This window comes from Oncorhynchus gorbuscha, linkage group LG24, assembly GCF_021184085.1.
Source record: "Oncorhynchus gorbuscha isolate QuinsamMale2020 ecotype Even-year linkage group LG24, OgorEven_v1.0, whole genome shotgun sequence".
Lineage (NCBI taxonomy): Eukaryota > Metazoa > Chordata > Actinopteri > Salmoniformes > Salmonidae > Oncorhynchus > Oncorhynchus gorbuscha.
This window is the reverse complement of record NC_060196.1, coordinates 35,451,611-35,471,483: the sequence shown is the minus strand read 5'-3', so window position 1 is coordinate 35,471,483 and position 19,873 is coordinate 35,451,611.

Genomic DNA, 19,873 nt, shown 5'->3' with positions numbered 1-19,873 from the left:
CTCAGACACATATTGGACCGTGTCCAAAATGGCACTCCATTCCCTATAAAGTGCACTACTTTTGAAGGACCCTCAGCCAAGGCTGTCTTCCCATGTTAGAACCCGCTCGGTGACCCTCCAGATACACTTCACCCTAACCGCCTGGGAAAGCAGGAAGCGGTGGTCCTGGAAAATGTCATGTTTACACTGAGCTTCCTTTAAACTTGTCTACTGCCCTCCTTTTACTCATTGACTGAAAGTGGACAGGGTCATTCTTAATAGTCACAGATGACCTTTTAATAAACACCTACGAGCCAACACTTGGTAAATAATCCAAACAAGAAGATGAAGTAGAAACAGTAAGTCGAATCGTCGCTTGAGAAACGTGCGTGCGACTCAAAGTTTCACGCAAATCTCCATTGGACATTTACGTATGATTTTCCTTCAAGTTCTGAGATAAGATCCCGTTCGTCAATCTGGGATTAAACCCTACAAAATGAAGCCTTAACTAACATGAATACAGTTGACCCACATCCATATAGTCATCATCCCTCTGTCTTCACCCATATACCGTATCTCCCGCTCTGCTCCCTCCCCCTACTGTAACCCGCTCTGCTCCCTCCCCCTGCTGTAACCCGCTCTGCTCCCTCCCCCTGCTGTAACCCACTCTGCTCCCTCCCCCTGCTGTAACCCGCTCTGCTCCCTCCCCCTGCTGTAACCCACTCTGCTCCCTCCCCCTGCTGTAACCCGCTCTGCTCCCTCCCCCTGCTGTAACCCCCTCTGCTCCCTCCCCCTGCTGTAACCCGCTCTGCTCCCTCCCCCTGCTGTAACCCCCTCTGCTCCCTCCCCCTGCTGTAACCCGCTCTGCTCCACTCCCTCCCTCCTCCTACCTCTCATCTACCTGCATGTTTCCCATTCCCAGTCATCAATCAACCACTACCTTCCAGTCTACACCTTTCACTCTGAAACCCCTTTCTGTGTCGGTCTCAAACCCTTACTCTTAATTTCATGGATCATAGATCTTCTGCTTTCCTCCCGGCTCACAGTTCACTCCCCAACCTGAGAGATTCGTGCCTCTACAGACAGCCCAGACAGAGCGAGAGCAATGCTGTAAGCTGATACCTGGACGCTCCACTACAGTTCCCCTTGAGGGGATATGAATGGTTGACAGGTGGACACACCTGGTCTCTACAGCAACACAAACCTGCCGTTCTCAAAACCTGCACCCTGTTCCAAACTCACGGCCAGCCGTTCGCCTCTCTAAGACCCTGGAGCAAGAGACAGGGCTGGGGATAGTCTCTTTTCGTCTCTTTTACAGAGATGTGAGGTGTTGACAGTTCTGCATTATAAAGACAAATTGTCCAACGTAGAGCATTTCCAGAGGCGTAGATTGATGGTCTTAAACACTGACGGTATGACTTAACTGAAATTCAAGACACTGCAAAGTACATTGCAGTTTAAGCTAAAAAAAAAGTTCTCAGAGCATGTGGGATGGGAAATGGGGGAAATGTGAATGCTGTTTGAGGCTGTTTAGATATTTTACATCACAGTGACTGAAGGGAAGATTAAAAAACTGTGACAGGCCATTGACCTTGACTCTGCCCACATAATGTGTGTGTGAGAGAGGGAAAGCACATGGGGGCGAGGGGGAGAAAGAGTGCAAGAGTGAGAGATATAAACAGAGAGAGAGAGAAGGACAGCAAGAGAGCAAGGGGGAGAGAGATTGAGAATGAAAGAGAGTAAGCGCGAGATCGAGAGAGAAAGAGAGAGAGAGAGAGAGAGAGAGAGAGAGAGAGAGAGAGAGAGAGAGAGAGAGAGAGAGAGAGAGAGAGAGAGAGAGAGAGAGGGGAGAGAGATAGAGAGAGAGAGAGGGAGAGAGAGAGAGAGAGAGAGAGAGAGAGAGAGAGAGAGAGAGAGAGAGAGAGAGAGAGAGAGAGAGAGAGAGAGAGAGAGAGAGAGAGCACAATAATAGAAAGATGGGTGGAGGGGTGGTGGAGGTATGTACTAAGTTGTGGGTTGTGGACAGGCGTTGAAGAGAGCTGGTGATGGTATACGAGACAGACTCTTTGATTTGCATATACATGCTGTCAGTCTGGAGCCTGACGAAAGGGGTAGGAGAGGCTTGGAAGGGGTTAAGTAGCAGCTTTTTACTGGGTTCTTAAATAGCAGCAAACTCGATTTACTTTGGGCTGTGCTGAGTGGTGTGGCAGAGCTATCATTTTGAAATCACCAGCTTCAGTGCCTGGGAGGACGAGTCCAGGACTTACATAGTGCATGTCTGTTATGCATGGGTATCTGTGAAGGAATCAAAAAAATACCCGGGTTAAATTCAGTGTATCACCCTTTTCCTCTCTGTATAAAGATAACAAAACAGAGGTAAAACATGTATCCCTGGCTCTTGCCTCACTAATCCAGCCCCAGTCTTTGACATTGTCTCCGTAGCATAGCTCAGCGAGCTCTCGACACTTTGTTGTTCTCAGTCAGACCACAGTCTGTGGTGGCAGTGCACTATAATTATCTAGGGTCTGCTAAGTCCCTCTGTAGGGGCAACGAGAGAAACTCCTCTTAAAGACTAAGACTGCAGACTCCAGTTTAGAGACAAAGACTATAGTGTTAAGAAGCACCTGACTCTTCCTTCCATTTCCTCCTTAATCCATGCGTAATTTCAATTTGAATAGAGCCATACAGTCTCGTAGCCCTGAAAGTCAAGCGTATAATAAATTGGTGGACATCATATTTAGATCCCTTAAAATAAACTTTCCTCAGACTCTCTTAGGAAGTGACAGATTTACAATAAGACAATTACCACAATCCTCACTCAGTGTTAATTGTTATTTTCTTCACCTTATTATGTCTCATAACGAGGATCAAGTTTGCTTGGAAAATTAAACGTTGGGTTCTTGAAAAATACAAATCAAATCAAATACACGAGGTTGATTAGATGAGTAGCTTTGAGGTTGAGTGGTCTGCTCCCCTTTACAGGACTATCGTGTAGAACTGAACTCACGGACAAACCTCTGAGCTGCACATGGCATTGGTTCAATTCATCTGGAAAAAGCAAGCTATTTAGACCGACATTCTGTGTCAGAAATATGGCTGAGACAGGAAAATATGTTGTGCTATCATGTCAAAGCATGACGTCTTACAACAATGGAAAATGCCACTTCTGAGAGAGGAAATGTTTTATGACTGGGGTTGATGACATAGATTTGGCTGGTTTGAATAGAATGCTGCAGCTTCAAAGAGCTCATGCTTCACCACCAGTATATTTCCAGTTGTTTAAGTTCCTCTACCACGTGACTTTTAGTGTTACAGACTTGGTTGGGGGGGCGCAGAGAAAGTGTTACGCTTCAAACAAGGAGACTTAATCAATGTTATCAGTAATGGTTCCAGGCTGACCCTTCAGTCTAATGTGAGAGAGAGAGAGAAAGAGAGCGAGACAGATCTCCTGGCTCTGGCTAGGTAGGCCAAGGAAGAGACTGTTACCGTGGTGATGTTGTGCCCTGGGCCAACAGGCCAGCTAAAGCCTGGTGCTTTGCCGTGGTAGCCGGGTGTGTTGTCTTGGTGTTGGGTTCCCTCCCTCTCAGGGCCAGTCAGGATGAGGTCGAGTGGAGGAGCTTCTCTTTTGTACAAAAAAAAATAGCAGCATGTTTGTTCGTTCATATAAAGATAATGTAGTGTCACAAAGTACAGAAAACTGTCGTGTCCGATGAGGGTTAAACAAAGGATTACACATAGCAAGGGGAAGCAGAAGGGAGGGAGTACAACATGACAGATACTCTCTGTCTGTGACAACAGGAGGGTTGTACTGGGACACAGACCACTTGCAGCGACAGTTGGTGTTGAGTCATGTGATGGACCTTATGGCAGAGCCAGGCTGCTGGTTGGTTGTCTGCAGTGGAGAGCAAGGGAGCCAGTGTCAGTGTCAGTGGGGAGTCATGTGATGGACCTTATGGCAGAGCCAGGCTGCTGGTTGGTTGTCTGCAGTGGAGAGCAAGGGAGCCAGTGTCAGTGTCAGTGGGGAGTCACCTCAGTGTGTTGGAGCTAATCTCTGGGCTCCAGCTCTACTGGGTGGAGGTCAGGGGGGAGCCTGGTGAACGGACAGTCCTCAGCACAGGAAACGACAGAAGCAGGAAGAGCCGTTGCCTCACCATCCGCTCTGCCACTCTATCACTACGGCCTCAACACTCACAGCCTATCCTTTCGGCTGGAGATGTGTGCCATGAAAATGTCTCTGTATCACATTCTCCCACCCAGAGCAATCCCCTGTGTCTCTGCTGAGCTAACTCATTTTAGTGCGGAGTCTCTCTCTCTCGCTCACTCTCTCTTTCTTTCTCTCTCCATCTCACACACTCCTCCTCATGAAGTCATTCACTGGGAGAGAGGATGTACCACAGGGGAGGTTGTACCGGTCTTCTCACCTTTTTTTTTTTTTTTTTTTTTACAGCTCATCGATGACTGATTCTGGGTTCTCAAATAAACCACTGTGGGAACAAATCTGTTAAATACACTACATGACCAAAAGTATGTGGACACCTGCTCGAACATCTCAATCCAAAATCATGGGCATTAATATGGAGTTGGTCCCCCCTTTGCTGCTATAACGGCTTCCACTCTTCTGGGAACTGTTGCCACAAAGTTGGAAGCACAGAAATGTCTAGAATGCCATTGTATGCTGTAGCGTTAAGATTTCCCTTCACTGGAACTAAGGGGAATAGCCATGAAAAACAGCCCCAGACCATTATTCCTCCTCCAACAAACAGTTGGCACTATGCATTCAGGCAAGTAGCATTCTCCCTGCATCTGCCAAACCTAGATTTATCCGTCGGCCTGCCAGAGTACAAATCTCTCCAGAGTGGTGATCTTAGGCTTGTGTGTGGCCGCTCGGCCATGGAAATTTTATGAAGCTCCCAACTAACATTTCTTGTGCTTCTTGTGCTGACGTTGCTTCCAAAGACAATTGGAACTCTGTAGTGAGTGTTAAAACCAAAGACAGACGATTTTTACCCGCTACGCGCTTCAGCACTCTGCAATCTCGTTCTGTGAGCTTGTGTGGCCTACCACTTCGCAGCTGAGGTGTTGTTGCTCTTAGACGTTTCCACTTCACAATAACAGCACTTACCAGTTGACTGGGAGCAGCGATAGCAGTGGAGACCTCTCCATCTTTACAACCATTGAATCTGCATATGTTTTGACCATGACAGTTTACAATCTAAGGTAACACCAAGTCATTTAGTCTCCTCAACTTGTTCAACAGCCACACCATTCTTACCAGATTCAGCTGAGGTCTAGAACTTAGGGAAATGTTTTGTACCAAATACAATGCTCTTAGTTTTTAGAGATGTTAAGGAACAGTTTATTACTGGCCACCCATTCCAAAACTGACTGCAACTCCTTGTTAAGGGTTTCAGTGAATTCAAACTGTGGTTGCTGAAACATTTCTGGTTGACTCATCAGCATACACGGACACACAGGCTTTGTTTAATGCCAGTGGCATGTCATTGGTAAAAATATTAAAACGTAAAGGGCCTAGAGAACTGCCTTGTGACACACCACACCCTACATGCTTGGCATTAGAGAAGCTTCCATTAAATAAAACCCTGAGTTTTATTAGATAGAGAGCTCTGAATCCACAAAATGGCATAATATCCACAATACTCAACAACAGGTTATGGTCAATAATATCAAAGGCTGCACTGAAATCTAACAGTGCAGTACATGTTGAGTGCCCTTCTCCATAAGCATGCTGAAAGTCTGTTTTCAATTTGTTTACAGAGAAATAGCATTGTATTTGGTCAAACACATTTTTTTACCACAGTTTGCAAGAGCTGGCAGCAAGCTGATTGGTCTGCTGCTAGAACCAGTAAAGGCCGCTCTTGGGTAACAGAATGACATTGGCTTCCCTCCAGACATCTTCCTCTAGACTTAGATTAAAGATATGACAGATAGGAGTGGCCATAGAGTCAGCTACCATCCTCAGTAGCCTTCTATCAAAGTTGTCAATGCCAAGAGGTTTGTCGTTGTTGATCGATAACAAAACATTCTAAGAGTAAGTTTCTTACCAGGGCATGTTTATCAATAATTGGAGGAAGCAATATAACAAATTCATTAAGTGCAGCGTCTGGATAATCCTTATTAATTACACCAGACCATCAAATATTTTTTACATAATCCACATAAAAGGCACAACAAAAACTTTTGTATGATCTCTTATACACTATTTTAGGCCGAGCTTTAGGAACCTTGGTTGTCCTAGATATACCCACTATATTGTGATCACTGCATCCAATGGGTATGGTTACAGCTTTTGAAAAGAGTTCTACAGTATTAGTAATAATTTGATCAATACATGTGGATGATCATGTTCTTGTAGTGTTTGTAAACACCCTGGTAGGTTGATTAGTAACCTGAACCAGATTACAGCCACTGGTTACAGTAGAAGTTCCCTCTTGAGCGGACAGTTTGATGAATACCAAGCAAGTAGACCTCTCTGTTTACATCACATACACTATCAAGCATTTCTCATACATTATTTAGATACTGATAGTTAGCACTTGGCGGCCTATAGCAACACCCCAAAATAATGGGCTTTAGATAATGTAGGTGAACCTGCAGCCACAGTACTTCAATAATACTTGACATGAGATCTTCTCTAAGCATTACTGGGATATGCCTCTGAATATACACTACTGTTCAAAAATTTGGGGTCCCTTACAAATGTCCTGGTTTTCCATGAAAATATACATGAAATGAGTTTCAAAACGAACAGGAAATACAGTCAAGACGTTGACAAGGTTATAAATAATGATTTTTAATTGAAATAATAATAAACTTAGCTTTTGTCAAAGAATCCTCCATTTGCAGCACTTACAGCCTTGCAGACCTGGGCATTCTAGTTGTTAATTTGTTGAGGTAATCTGAAGAGATTTCACCCCATGCGTGTAGCCGGGGAGTTTAATGCAGGGAAACTTAAATCCGTTTTATCAAATTTCTATCAGCATGTTAAATGTGCAACCAGAAGGAAAAAAACTCTGAACCATCTTCACTCCACACACAGAGACCCATACAAAGCTCTCCCTCACCCTCCATTTGGCAAATCTGACCATAATTATATCCTCCTGATTTTTGCTTTACAAGCAAAGATTTAAGCAGGAAGCAGCAGTGACTAGATCAATAAAAAAGTGGTCAGATGAAGCAGATGCTAAGCTACAGGACTGTTTTGCTGGCACAGACTGGAAAATGTTCCGGGATTCCTCCAATGGCATTGAGGAGTACACCACATCAGTCATTGGCTTCATCAATAAGTGCATCGGTGACGTCATCCCCACAGTGACCGTACGTACATATCCCAAACAGAAACCATGAATTACAGGCAACATCCGCATTGAGCTAAAGGCTAGAGCTGTCGCTTTCAAAGAGCGGGACTCTAACCCGGAAGCTTATAAGAAACCCCGTTATGCCCTCCGATGAATCATCAAACAGGTAAAGTGTCAGTACAGGACTAAGATCAAATCGTACTACACCGGCTCTGATGCTCGTCAGATGTGGCAGGGCTTACAATCCATTACATACTACAAAGTTAAGCACAGCCGAGAGCTGCCCAGTGACACGAGCCTACCAGACTAGCTAAACTACTTCAATGCTCGCTTTGAGGAAAATAACACTGAAATATGCATGAGAGCACCAGCTGTTCTGGAAGATTGTGTGATCACGCTCTCCATGGCCGATGTGAGCAAGACAGGTCAACATTCACAAGGCCGCAGGGCCTGACAGATTACCAGGACGTGTACTGCAAGCATGCGCTGACCAACTGGCAAGTGACTTCACTGACATTTTTATCCTCTCCCTGTCCGAGTCTGTATTATCAACATGTTCTAAACAGATCACCATAGTGCCTGTGTCTAAGAACACTAAGGTAACCTGCCTAAATGACTACTGACCCGTAGCACTCACGTCTGTAGCCATGAACGGCCGGTCATGGCTAACATCAACACCAATATCCCAGAAACACTAGACCCACTCCAATTTGCATACCGCCCCAACAGATCCACTGATGATGCAATCTCTATTGCACTCCATACTGCCCTTTCCCACCTGGACAAAAGGAACACCTACATGAGAATGCTATTCATTGACTACAGCTCAGTGTTCAACACCATAGTGCCCTCAAAGCTCATCACTAAGCCAAGGACCCTGAGACTAAACACCACCCTCTGCAACTGGATCCTGGACTTCCTGATGGGCCACCCCAGTTGGTAAGGGTAGGTAACAACACATCCGCCACGCTGGTCCTCAACACAGGGACCCCTCAGGGGTGCGTGCTCAGTCCCCTCCTGTACTCCCTGTTCACTCACGACTGCACGGCCAGGCACGACTTCAACACCGTCAGTAAGTTTGCCGATGACACAACAGTGGTAGGCCTGATCACGAACAACGACGAAACAGCCTAGAGGGAGGAAGTCAGAGACCTGGCCGTGTGGTGCCAGGACAACAACCTCTCCCTCAACGTGATCAAGACAAAGGAGATGATTGTGGACTACAGGAAAAATAGGACTGAGCACGCCCTCATTCTCATCAACGGGCTGCAGTGGAGCAGGTTGAGAGCATCAAGTTCCTTGGTGTCTAATTCACCAACAAACTAACATGGTCCAAGCACACCAGGACATGTGGTGAAGAGGGCACGACAAAACCTAACCTAAAGACTCCAGCCACTCTAGTTATAGACTGTTCTCTCTGCTATCACACGGCAAGCGGTACCGGAGTACCAAGTCTAGGTCCAAGAGGCTTCTAAACAGCTTCTACCCCGAAGCCATAAGACTCATGAACACCCAATCAAAAGGTTACCCCCCTGCCCTCTTTTACACCGCTGCTACTCTCTGTTGTTATCATCTATGCAGAGTCAGTTTAATAACTCTACCTACAGTTGAAGTCGGAAGTTTACATACACCTTAGCCAAACACATTTAAACTCAGTTTTTCACTATTCCTGACATTTAATCCAAGTTAGATTTCCCTGTTTTAGGTCAGTTAGGATCACCACTTTATCTTAAGAATGTGAAATGTCAGAATAATAGTAGAGAGAATGATTTATTTAAGCTTTTATTTCTTTCATCACATTCCCAGTGGGTCAGAAGTTTACATACACTCAATTAGTATTTGGTACCATTGCCTTTAACATTTTTAACTTGGGTCAAATGTTTTGAGTAGCCTTCCACAAGCTTCCCACAATAAGTTGTGTGAATTTTGGCCCATTCCTCCTGACAGCTGGTGTAACTGAGTCAGGTTTGTAGGCCTCTTTGCTCGTACGCACTTTTTCAGTTCTGCCCACAAATTTTCTATGGTATTGAGGTCAGGGCTTTATGATGGCCACTCCAATACCTTGATGTATCATACTTTGGAAGTATGCTTGGGGTCATTGCCCATTTGGAAGACCCATTTGCGACCAAGCTTTAACTTCCTTGAGATGGTGCTTCAATATATCCACATCATTTTCCTACCTCATGAAGCCATCTATTTTGGGAAGTTTACCAGTCCCTCCTGCAGCAATGCACCCCCACAACATGATGCTGCCACCCCCGTGATTCACGGTTGGGATGGTATTCTTCGGCATGCAAGCCTCCCCCCTTTTTCCTCAAAACATAACAATGCTCATTATGGCCAAACAGTTCTATTTTTGTTTCATCAGACCAGAGGACATTTCTCCAAAAAGTATGATCTTTGTCCCCATGTGCAGTTGCAAACCGTAGTCTGTCTTTTTTTATGGCAGTTTTGGAGCGGTGGCTTCTTCCTTGCTGAGCGGCCTTTCAGGTTATTTCAATATAGGACTCGTTTTGCTGTCGATATTGTTTTGCCCTGACCTTAGAGAGCCTTTTTATTTCTCTATTTGGTTAGGTCTGGGTGTGATTTGGGTGGGCATTCTAGTTTTTCTATTTCTTTGTTGGCCGGGTATGGTTCCCAATCAGAGGCAGCTGTCTATCTTTGTCTCTGATTGGGGATCATACTTAGGCAGCCATTTTTCCCACCTTGGATTATGGGATCTTGTTTTTGCATAGTTACTGTCTAGCCCTGCAGAACTTTATGTTCGGTTTTGTATTTTGTTGTTTGGTCGGAGTTAAGTATTAAAAATCATTAACACTTTCCACGCTGTGCTTGGTCTCATTTATCTAATGACAGACGTAACAGATATAGATACTTTTGTACCTGTTTCCTCCAGCAACTTCACAAGGTCCTTTGCTATTGTTCTGGGATTGATTTGCACTTTTCACACACCAAAGTACGATCATCTCTAAGAGACAGAACGTGTCTCCTTTCTGAGCGGTATGACGACTGCGTGGTCCCATGGTGTTTATACTTGCGTGCTATTGTTTGTACAGATGAACATGGTACCTTCAGAAGTTTGGAAATTGCTCCCAAAGATGAACCAGACATGTGGAGGTTTACAGGTCTTGGCTGATTACTTTTGACTTTCCCATGATGTCAAGCAAAGAGGCACTGAGTTTGAAGGTAGGCCTTGAAATACATGTACACATCCGATTGACTCAAATTATGTCAATTAGCCTATCAGAAGCTTCTAAAGCCATGACATCATTTTCTGGAATTTTCCAAGCTGTTTAAAGGCAGTCAACTAAGTCAACTTCTGGCCCACTGGAATTGTGATACAGTGAATGATAAGTGAAATAATCTGTCTGTAAATAATTGTTGGAAAAATTACTTGTGTCATGCACAAGTAGATGTCCTAACCGACTGGCCAAAACTATAGTTTGTTCACAAGAAATTTGTGGAGTAGTTGAAAAACGAGTTTTAATGACTCCAGCCTAAGTGTATGTAAACTTCAACTGTACATTTACATGTTTCCTCAACATTGACTCTGTACCGGTAACCCGCTGTATATAGTCTCGCTATTGATATTTTACTCCTGCTCTTTAATTACTTGTTACTTTTATTTGTTATTCTTATCCATATTTTTTAAACTGCATTGCTGGTTATGGGCTCGTAAGTAAGCGTTTCACTGTAAGGTCTGTTGTATTCAGCACATGTGACTAATAACATTTTATTTGATTTGTTTCTTCCCTCAATAGTTCTTGCATAGTTTGGAGCTGTGCTTTGGGTCATTGTCCTGTTGAAGGAGGAAACTGGCTCAAATTAAGCGTCGTCCACAGGTTATGGCATGGTGTTGTAAAATGGAGTGATATCCTTCCTTCGTCAAGATCCCTTTTACCCTGTACAAATCTCCCACGTTACCACCACCAAAGAACCCCCAAACCATCACATTGCCTCCACCATGCTTGACAGATGGCGTCAAGCACTCCTCCAGCATCTTTTCATTGTTTTTGTTTCTCACGAATGTTCTTTGTGATCCGAACACCTCAAATTTGCATTTGTCTCTCCATAACACTTTTTTTCCAATCTTCCTCTGTCCAGTGTCTGTGTTATTTTGCCCATCTTAACCTTTTTGAGATACATCTTTTTCTTTGCAACTCTGCCTAGAAGGCCAGCATCCCGGAGTCGCCTCTTCACTGTTTACGTTGAGACTGGTGTTTTGCGGGTACTATTTAATAAAGCTGCCAGTTGAGGACTTCTGAGGCGTTTGTTTCTCAAACTAGAAACTCGAATGTACTTGTCCTCTTGCTCAGTTGTGCACCGGTCCCTCCCACTCCTCTTTCTATTGTGGTTAGTTTTCAGCTGTGCTAACAGTGATCAATTAGCCTTTTAAAATGATAAACTTGGATTAGCTAACACAACGTGCCATTGGAACACAGGAGTGATGCTTGCTGATAATGGGCCACTGTACGCCTATCTACAGTGGGGAGAACAAGTAATTGATACACTGCTGATTTTGCAGGTTTTCCCACTTACAAAGCATGTAGAGGTCTGTAATGTTTTATCATAGGTACACTTCAACTGTGAGATGGAATCTAAAACAAATCCAAAAAATCACATTGTATGATTTTTAAGTAATTAATTTGCCTTTTATTGCATGACATAAGTATTTGATACATCAGAAAAGCAGAACTTAATATTTGGTCCAGAAACCTTTGTTTGCTATTACAGAGATCATACATTTCCTGTAGTTCTTGACCAGGTTTGCACACACTGCAGCAGGGATTTTGGCCCACTCCTCCATATAGACTTTCTCCAGATCCTTCAGGTTTCGGGGCTGTCGACGGGCAATACGGAGTTTCAGCTCCCTCCAAAGATTGTCTATTGGGTTCAGGTCTGGAGACTGGCTAGGCTACAGGACCTTGAGATGCTTCCTATGGAGCCACTCCTTAGTTGTCCTGGCTGTGTGTTTTAGGTCGTTGTCATGCTGGAAGACCCAGCCATGACCCATCTCCAATGCACTTACTGAGGGAAGGAGGTTGTTGGCCAAGATCTCGCGATACATGGCCTCATCCATCCTCCCCTCAATACGGTGCAGTCGTCCTGTCCCCTTTACAGAAAAGCATCCCCAAAGAATGATGTTTCCACCTCCATGCTTCACGGTTGGGATGGTGTTCTTGGGGTTGTACTCATCCTTCTTTTTACTCCATACACGGCGAGTGGAGTTTAGACCAAAAAGCTCTATTCTTCTCATCAGACCACATGACCTTCTCCCATTCCTCCTCTGGATCATCCAGATGGTCATTGGCAAACTTCAGATGGGCCTGGACATGCGCTGGCTTGAGCAGGGGGACCTTGCGTGTGCTGCAGGATTTTCATCCATGACGGCGTAGTGTGTTACTAATGGTTTTCTTTGAGACTGTGGTCCCAGCTCTCTTCAGGTCATTGACCAGGTCCTGCCGTGTAGTTCTGGGCTGATCCCTCACCTTCCTCATGATCATTGATGCCCCACAAAGTGAGATCTTGCATGGAGCCCCAGACCGAGGGTGATTGACCATCATCTTGAACTTCTTCCATTTTCTAATAATTGTGCCAACAGTTGTTGCCTTCTCACCAAGCTGCTTGCCTATTGTCCTGTAGCCCATCCCAGCCTTGTGCAGGTCTATAATTTTATCCATGATGTCCTTACACAGCTCTCTGGTCTTGGCCATTGTGGAGAGGTTGGAGTGTGTTTGATTGAGTGTGTGGATAGGTGTCTTTTATACAGGTAACGAGTTCAAACAGGTAATGAATGGAGAACAGGAGGGCTTCTCAAAGAAAAACTAACAGGTCTGTGAGAGCCAGAATTCTTACTGGTTGGTTGGTGATCAAATACTTATGTCATGCAATAAAATGCAAATGAATTACTTAAAAATCATACAATGGGATTTTCTGGATTTTTGTTTTAGATTCCGTCTCTCACAGTTGAAGTGTACCTATGATAAAAAAATACAAACCTCTACATGCTTTGTAAGTAGGAAAACCTGCAAAATCGGCAGTGTATCAAATACTTGTTCTCCCCACTGTAGATATTCCATTAAAAATCAGCCGTTTCCGGCTACAATAGTCATTTACAACATTAACGATGTCTACACTGTATTTCTGATAAATTTTATGTTATTTTAATGGACAGAAAATGTGATTTTCCTTCAAAAACAAGGACATTTCTAAGATCCAACACAATCTTCCTTTGGTTCATCTTAATTTTCTTCCTTTTGTAGTCCTCAGACCACATTCCTGTTCTCATGTGTTGATTCTGCAATTCTGTCTACAACAATGTTGTTCCGCCTTGATTGTCCCTCTAGATAATCTGATTTCTCTGTCATTGTTATGATGGATTTCCATATAGAACTAATGTCCTCTCTCAATGACTTACAGGTTGTTATCATCTTGCCGTTCTCCTGTTTCAACTCATAAAGCTGACCCTGGGAGAACTGCAAACTCTTCTTCAGGTCCTGGACCTCTCTGGTCAGGTCGTCCATTATTTTATTAGTCGACTCCACCAGTATTTGGACAAAACAGCTATTTTCTTGTTGTTGTAACAACTGCTTGTAGAACTAAGTTTGATCATTTTAAAGATCCTTTACCTGTGATAGAGAGACACCACTGTCCTCAACGGTACCAGCTTTGGTCTTGTCATGGTAGCAACGTAGGCTACGTTGTTACTCCCCACAATTCCAGACAGTGCAGGTTGCAGGGAAGATGGAAACAGCAACAAACAGTAGGGATCTAGACAGTCACAAGCATGGGACAATCTGAGGTCCAATGAAACCCTGCTAGCTTGATAGGCAGCTGACAGGGGCAGCTAGGTCCTCGGTTGGCAGAATCCCTGGACAGATAGCAGCGGTCCCAGCTACTGATGCCAACCGCATGGCAGGATCCAAAATCAAAAGGTTTCCAACTAGTAACCAAACTTTTCCAATAAAAAACTTTTTCAGACACTTTCAAACTTTACAAACCAACAAACCTAGTGCTGCCTCTATTCCATGTTCAACGGGACGCCACATTTACATATGGTGAAGGCTTGTCATCCTAAGGGTATTACCAAGGAGGTTTGGTTGTAAATGACCAATTATGTTGTAACAACTTAAATACCTTAACAGTGAAATCCTTAGCCTGTTGCTCCTGGAATGGCAAAGGTTATTGAGGACCGAACAATTTCTGCTTAACACTAGAAAGCATTCTGGTAGTCAGAATAAGCACAACAGACTGCTCACAGACATACAATACATTCAACCCACATACTGAGTCATTAGTCATTAGAGGCATTTGCCTGGTCTCTACAGAGCATCTACCTCCTACATCCTACAGCGTGGTGGAGGCTGAGAGTGGTGCTGAGGATGATCTACAGAAGCAGTGAGGTTAAAAACAGACACACCACACACACACACACACACATTGATCAGTAGGAGACAGATGTCAGGCTTCATTTACCTAACCCTTCCTCCCTTCCTTCTTGCCAACTTTCTTCCCTCCTAACTGACTAACAGGTTTAGGTGGGCGTTGGTGCTGTGATACTGAGAGTGCAAGTCCAGTAGGAATAGTAGGAAAATACACTGAGTGTACAAAACATCACCTCCCCTCTGCCTCGCCTCCCCTGCTGAACCCAACACCCTGGACAACACACACAGCAAACCTGTAAACAATTCATGAGGCCTCCATTTTTCATGGGGAGAGAGAGAGGGAGAGAGAGAGAGGGAGAGAGAGAGAATGTGTGCAAGAGATAGTGAGAAAGAGATTGAGTCAGGAAGAGTAAGAGAAAAAAGTGTCAATGAGAGATCGAGGAGTGTGGTGATCTAGGGGTGGAGGAGTGTGGTGGTCGAGTGGTTGAGGAATGCGGTGGTCAAGTGGTCGAGGAGTGTGGTGGTCGCGTGGTCGTGGAGTGTGGTGGTCGAGGAGTGTGGTGGTCGAGTGGTCGAGGAGTGTGGTGGTCGCGTGGTCGTGGAGTGTGGTGGTCGAGGAGTGTGGTGGTTGACTGGTTGAGGAGTTTAGTTGTCGAATGGTCGAGGAGCGTGGTGGTCGAATGGTGTGGTGGTCGAGGAGTGTGGTGGTTGACTGGTTGAGGAGTGTGGTGGTCGAGGAGCGTGGTGGTCGAGTGGTCGAGGAGTGTGGTGGTCGAGTGGTCGAGGAGTGTGGTGGTCGGGTGGTGTGGTGGTCGAGGAGCTTGGTGGTCGAGGAGTGTGGTGGTCGAGTATGTGTGCAAGAGATCGTGAGAAGGAGAGTCAGGAAGAGTAAGACAAAAAGGTGTCATTGAGAGGTGAAGTGGTGTGGCAGTCGAGGAATGAGGTGGTCGAGTGGTATGGTGGTTGAGTGGTCGAGGAGTGCGGTGGTCAAGGAGTGTGGTGGTCAAGTGGTCGAGGAGTGTGGTGGTCGAGTGATGTGGTGGTCGAGTGGTTGAGTGATGTGGTGGTCGAGTGATGTGGTGGTCGAGTGGTTGAGTGGTGTGGTGGTCGAGTGGTTGAGTGGTGTGGTGGTCGAGTGGTCGAGGAGTGTGATGGTCGAGTGGTGTTGTGGTCGAGGAGTGTGGTGGTCAAGGAGTGTTGTAGTCGAGGAGTGTGTAAATGCGTTTGTAGATTCTCCTCAGCCGTGCTAGTACAGTGTGCGGTGCCTCATTTGCATGTAGTGTGGCTGGCTGATGCTAATGTAGTAGAGGTGCTGATTAGTTATAAAGGAGTGTGAGGAGAGAGTGAGGTGAGGAGAGAGGGGAGAATAGAGAGGATAAATAAAACAAATAAAGAGTAGAGGAGAGTGGAGAAAAAGGAGAGAGAGAGCGCAGCACAGATGAGCGCCACTACTTAAGCCAGTGGGTCCCAGCAGCTCCACATGAGAGCTGGCCTGGTAACAATGTATGATAGGCTGCTGAACAGAGAGCCTGCTTAGAGTAATGATAATTAGTATCATCATAATCACACTTTGTTACTAAGGATGTTTATGAGTTCTTCTGGTGAGAAATAAGGCTTTTATTTTATTTATTTTTACCACCGTATTCTCCCAATTTTTCGATCTTGTCTCGTCGCTGTAACTCCCCAACAGGCTCGGGGAGGCGAAGGTGGAGACATGCGTCCCCTGAAAAACATGATCCACCTAACTGCGCTCCTTAACCCGGAAGCCAGTCGCACAAATGTGTCTTAGGAAACATTGTGCAACTGGCACCTGGGGTCAGCCTGTAGGCACCCGGCCCGCCACAAGGAGTTGCTAGATTGCGATGAGCCAAGTAAAGCCCCACTGACCAAACCCTCCCCTACCCCTGACGACGCCAGGTCAATTGTGCGATAAATCCTAATAAATCTGGTATGAGGTCTGGGATAACAATTTTGTGATTAGAATTGATTAAAACTACACAGGGAGAGCTGTGAGCCTGCCAGTAGTATGAATATACTGAGTCTACTGAGTAACATCTTGTGTTGGAGTAACCTTTGACGGGCAAATGATCCCAGTGAAATATGACACACAGAGGACTACATAACTACTCTTCAATGTTCATTTGAGTGTAAGACCAAGCCAGACCAACAAGTGGTTGCCTCTAGAACACAATCCTCCTCCAACCCTCCTGTCATTCACATCCCTCCAGGCTCAAACAACCTCCATCCCATCAGGAGAGGGACATGTGCAGCTCAGTGACCAGAGCCCAGGGGAACCAGGAGAAATGCTCATCAACAGGACTTTCTGTTACAATCACCTTCTCTTGTCATCATGCAAACAAAGCAGATAGGACCAGCACCATATAAAACACAGGGAATACTCCAACATGTCTGTTGGAGTACCTGCTCACAGGTTATACAGTAGACACTCATTGATGCGAGGAGTACCTGGAACCATCTCTCCCTCTCTGCTCCCCCCTTTGTTCCCCAGCTGATCCTGGCCGTGGCCCATTTGTGTTACTTTTTCCCCCACGTGGCTGAGGTCAGTGGCAGTGGCCTCGCTCCCTCTCCCTTTCTCCTTGCTCGATCTCTCTCTCTCTCTTCCCTCTCTCCCTGTGATCACAAAGCAGAGGAAGGCTGGTGTTTGTGAGGGGTGCAGGTGTCCTGGGCATGAAAGGTCCTCAGGGCTACAGGGAGACCCCAGAGACTCAGGTCCCTCTGGAGAACTTTCAGCTCAACCCAGCTGAGTCAGTCAGTCAGTCGAACAGAACACCTTCTCTAGCCGCTCGTTACGTGGCTACACTGAGGATGGCAGGCCTCCCCTGGTTATCACTGAATCATGGCTAGAGACAAATCCACTTAATCAAAACCCCAGAATGTGAGGAGGAGAAATGTGAATGGACAACCAGAACGTACAGTTGAATGGAGAGATCACAGATAGACAGTGACAGACAGAGGATACAAAGTGTCCACATCAGACTGGATCAGATGGGGTGTGTCTCCAAGCAACAGGTTCAGCTGGACAGAACCAACTCCACATCAGACAGTCCCATAGAGACAGGATGAAGACAGGGTTCCTAGGTGAGAACAGGTAAGGCTGTGGGTTCTGAGGTGAGGCTGTGACAACTAACACTGTCAACAAACACAACAACACAACAACAGCTATGGGGCAGCAGTACCCTTGTGGGTGTGTTTAACCAACCAGTAGAGCAGTAGTGTAACTGACATTTCACGACATGAACAGTTACACAGTCTTTGTATTATGTTGTTATTGTTGCTGTTGTTCACGTTGAACTTGGATTTTCTCTCTTTCTCATTGGTGTTTCCATTTGAGTCCAGCTGATGCAATTACCTAGCATGTATTTCATTCCAGGAGGGATTTAGGAACTCAAGGTGTCCAATTATCCTGCGTGGTAGACTGGGACTCTCAGTCCCTCTGTGGGGGCCAAGGCTGTAAAATAAATGTTGTTTGTGATCTTGACTGGTCCCAGCAGAGAGGAGAGGGCGGTGAGGGAGAAGGTAGAGGGGGCAGGGGAGGTTAACCTCACTTTAATGAGACTAGGTACAGGCTATCCATTTCAACAGGATAATTTAATACTAGTGCGACCCTCGGCACACCACACCATTTGAAACATTATTTCTCACTCTTTTGTGTAATATTCAATATCCTCACTAATACTTACATTTTACAGCAGCTTGAAAAGACAAAATTGTACAAGTGGCAAGCATCTATTTTACAACCTCCTCCCCCACCCAGCAGCACAGGGCTGTTCCTCTGTCTGTTGCTGTAGTGGAGTGGTCTTTTTTTTTTTACAGTATTGTTTTAATTGAACCTTTATTTAACTAGGCAAGTTAGTTAAGAACAAATTCTTATTTACAATGACGGCCTACCCTGGCCAAACCCGGACGACGCTGGGCCAATTGTGCCCCGCCATATAGGACTCCCAATCACAGCCTGTAAAGGGGTGTACTAGAGGCGAAGTCAGGTGCAGGAGAGCAGAGTAACGTAAACAGGGGCACTTTTATTTTCCTTTCAAAAAACGAGAGCACTACATAAATCAAACGCGCTCAAAACGCGGACCATAACAAAAGTAAAGAGCGTAATAAAATACCACAATAACATGAAACAATTACACACAAATGCATGATGGGAAACAGAGGTTTAAATACAAGTAGATTGATTGGAGAAATGAAAACCAGGTGTGTAATGAACAAGACGAGACAAACGGACATGGAGCGGCGATGGCTAGAAAGCCGGTGACGTCGATCGCCGAACGAACAAGGAGAGGAGCCAACTTCGGCGGAAGTCGTGACACAGCCAGTTGTGGTACAGCCTGGAATCGAACCAGAGTGTCTGTAGTGATGTCTCTAGCACTGAGATGGAGTGCCTTAGACAGCTGCGCCACTCGGGAGCCCAAGTGATCATCTTTCCATAATAAAAATAGTAAAAGAAGCTTTGCTATTTATACCAGATTCAATATTATAATATCACATTCAACATTATAAAACCACAAAAATTATCCCAAAATATTTGAGGTTACACGAACAGTGATACTGTTCCAACAGTTTAAAAACAAGTTTCTAGTACCGTGAGAGTTGAGATATATATATATATATTTTTTTTTTTTAAAGATCTCTCAACATTAATTTGGATTCCCTTTTTGTCAATGCTTTATTGGCCATGCTAAATGAATGGTATTTTCCCTCCACTGCCCCTCCCGCTCGTTCCCTTTACTCTGCTACGGGACATCCGTCTGAGTAGCACCGTCTGCTCTGATCAGTCTCACTCACCAATTAAAACCCTGGGGAGTGAAAACTCTAATCAAACATGAACTGAACTATTTATGTTTCTACATCTAGGTCGCACATCAGTGAAGAGTTAAATGATGATTAAACAATATATATATTTATCCCTATACAATAACGGAAATTATTATATTGTAACAGTTTAGAAATAGCTTACTGATATTTAATAAATTAGTAATAAAGATTTACAAATGTTCAGCAAATCATTAACACATACCTTAGAAATGATCTGACAATGGCTTATAAATGAAAGTTATTATATAAAGTGTCACAACCGTGTGGTTAACTGGGATCAGCGTGAAGTCTGGAGGCTGGTCGGATTTAATCAGATCCATAATATAATGTCATCTGCAGGTTTCACTGTGGCTT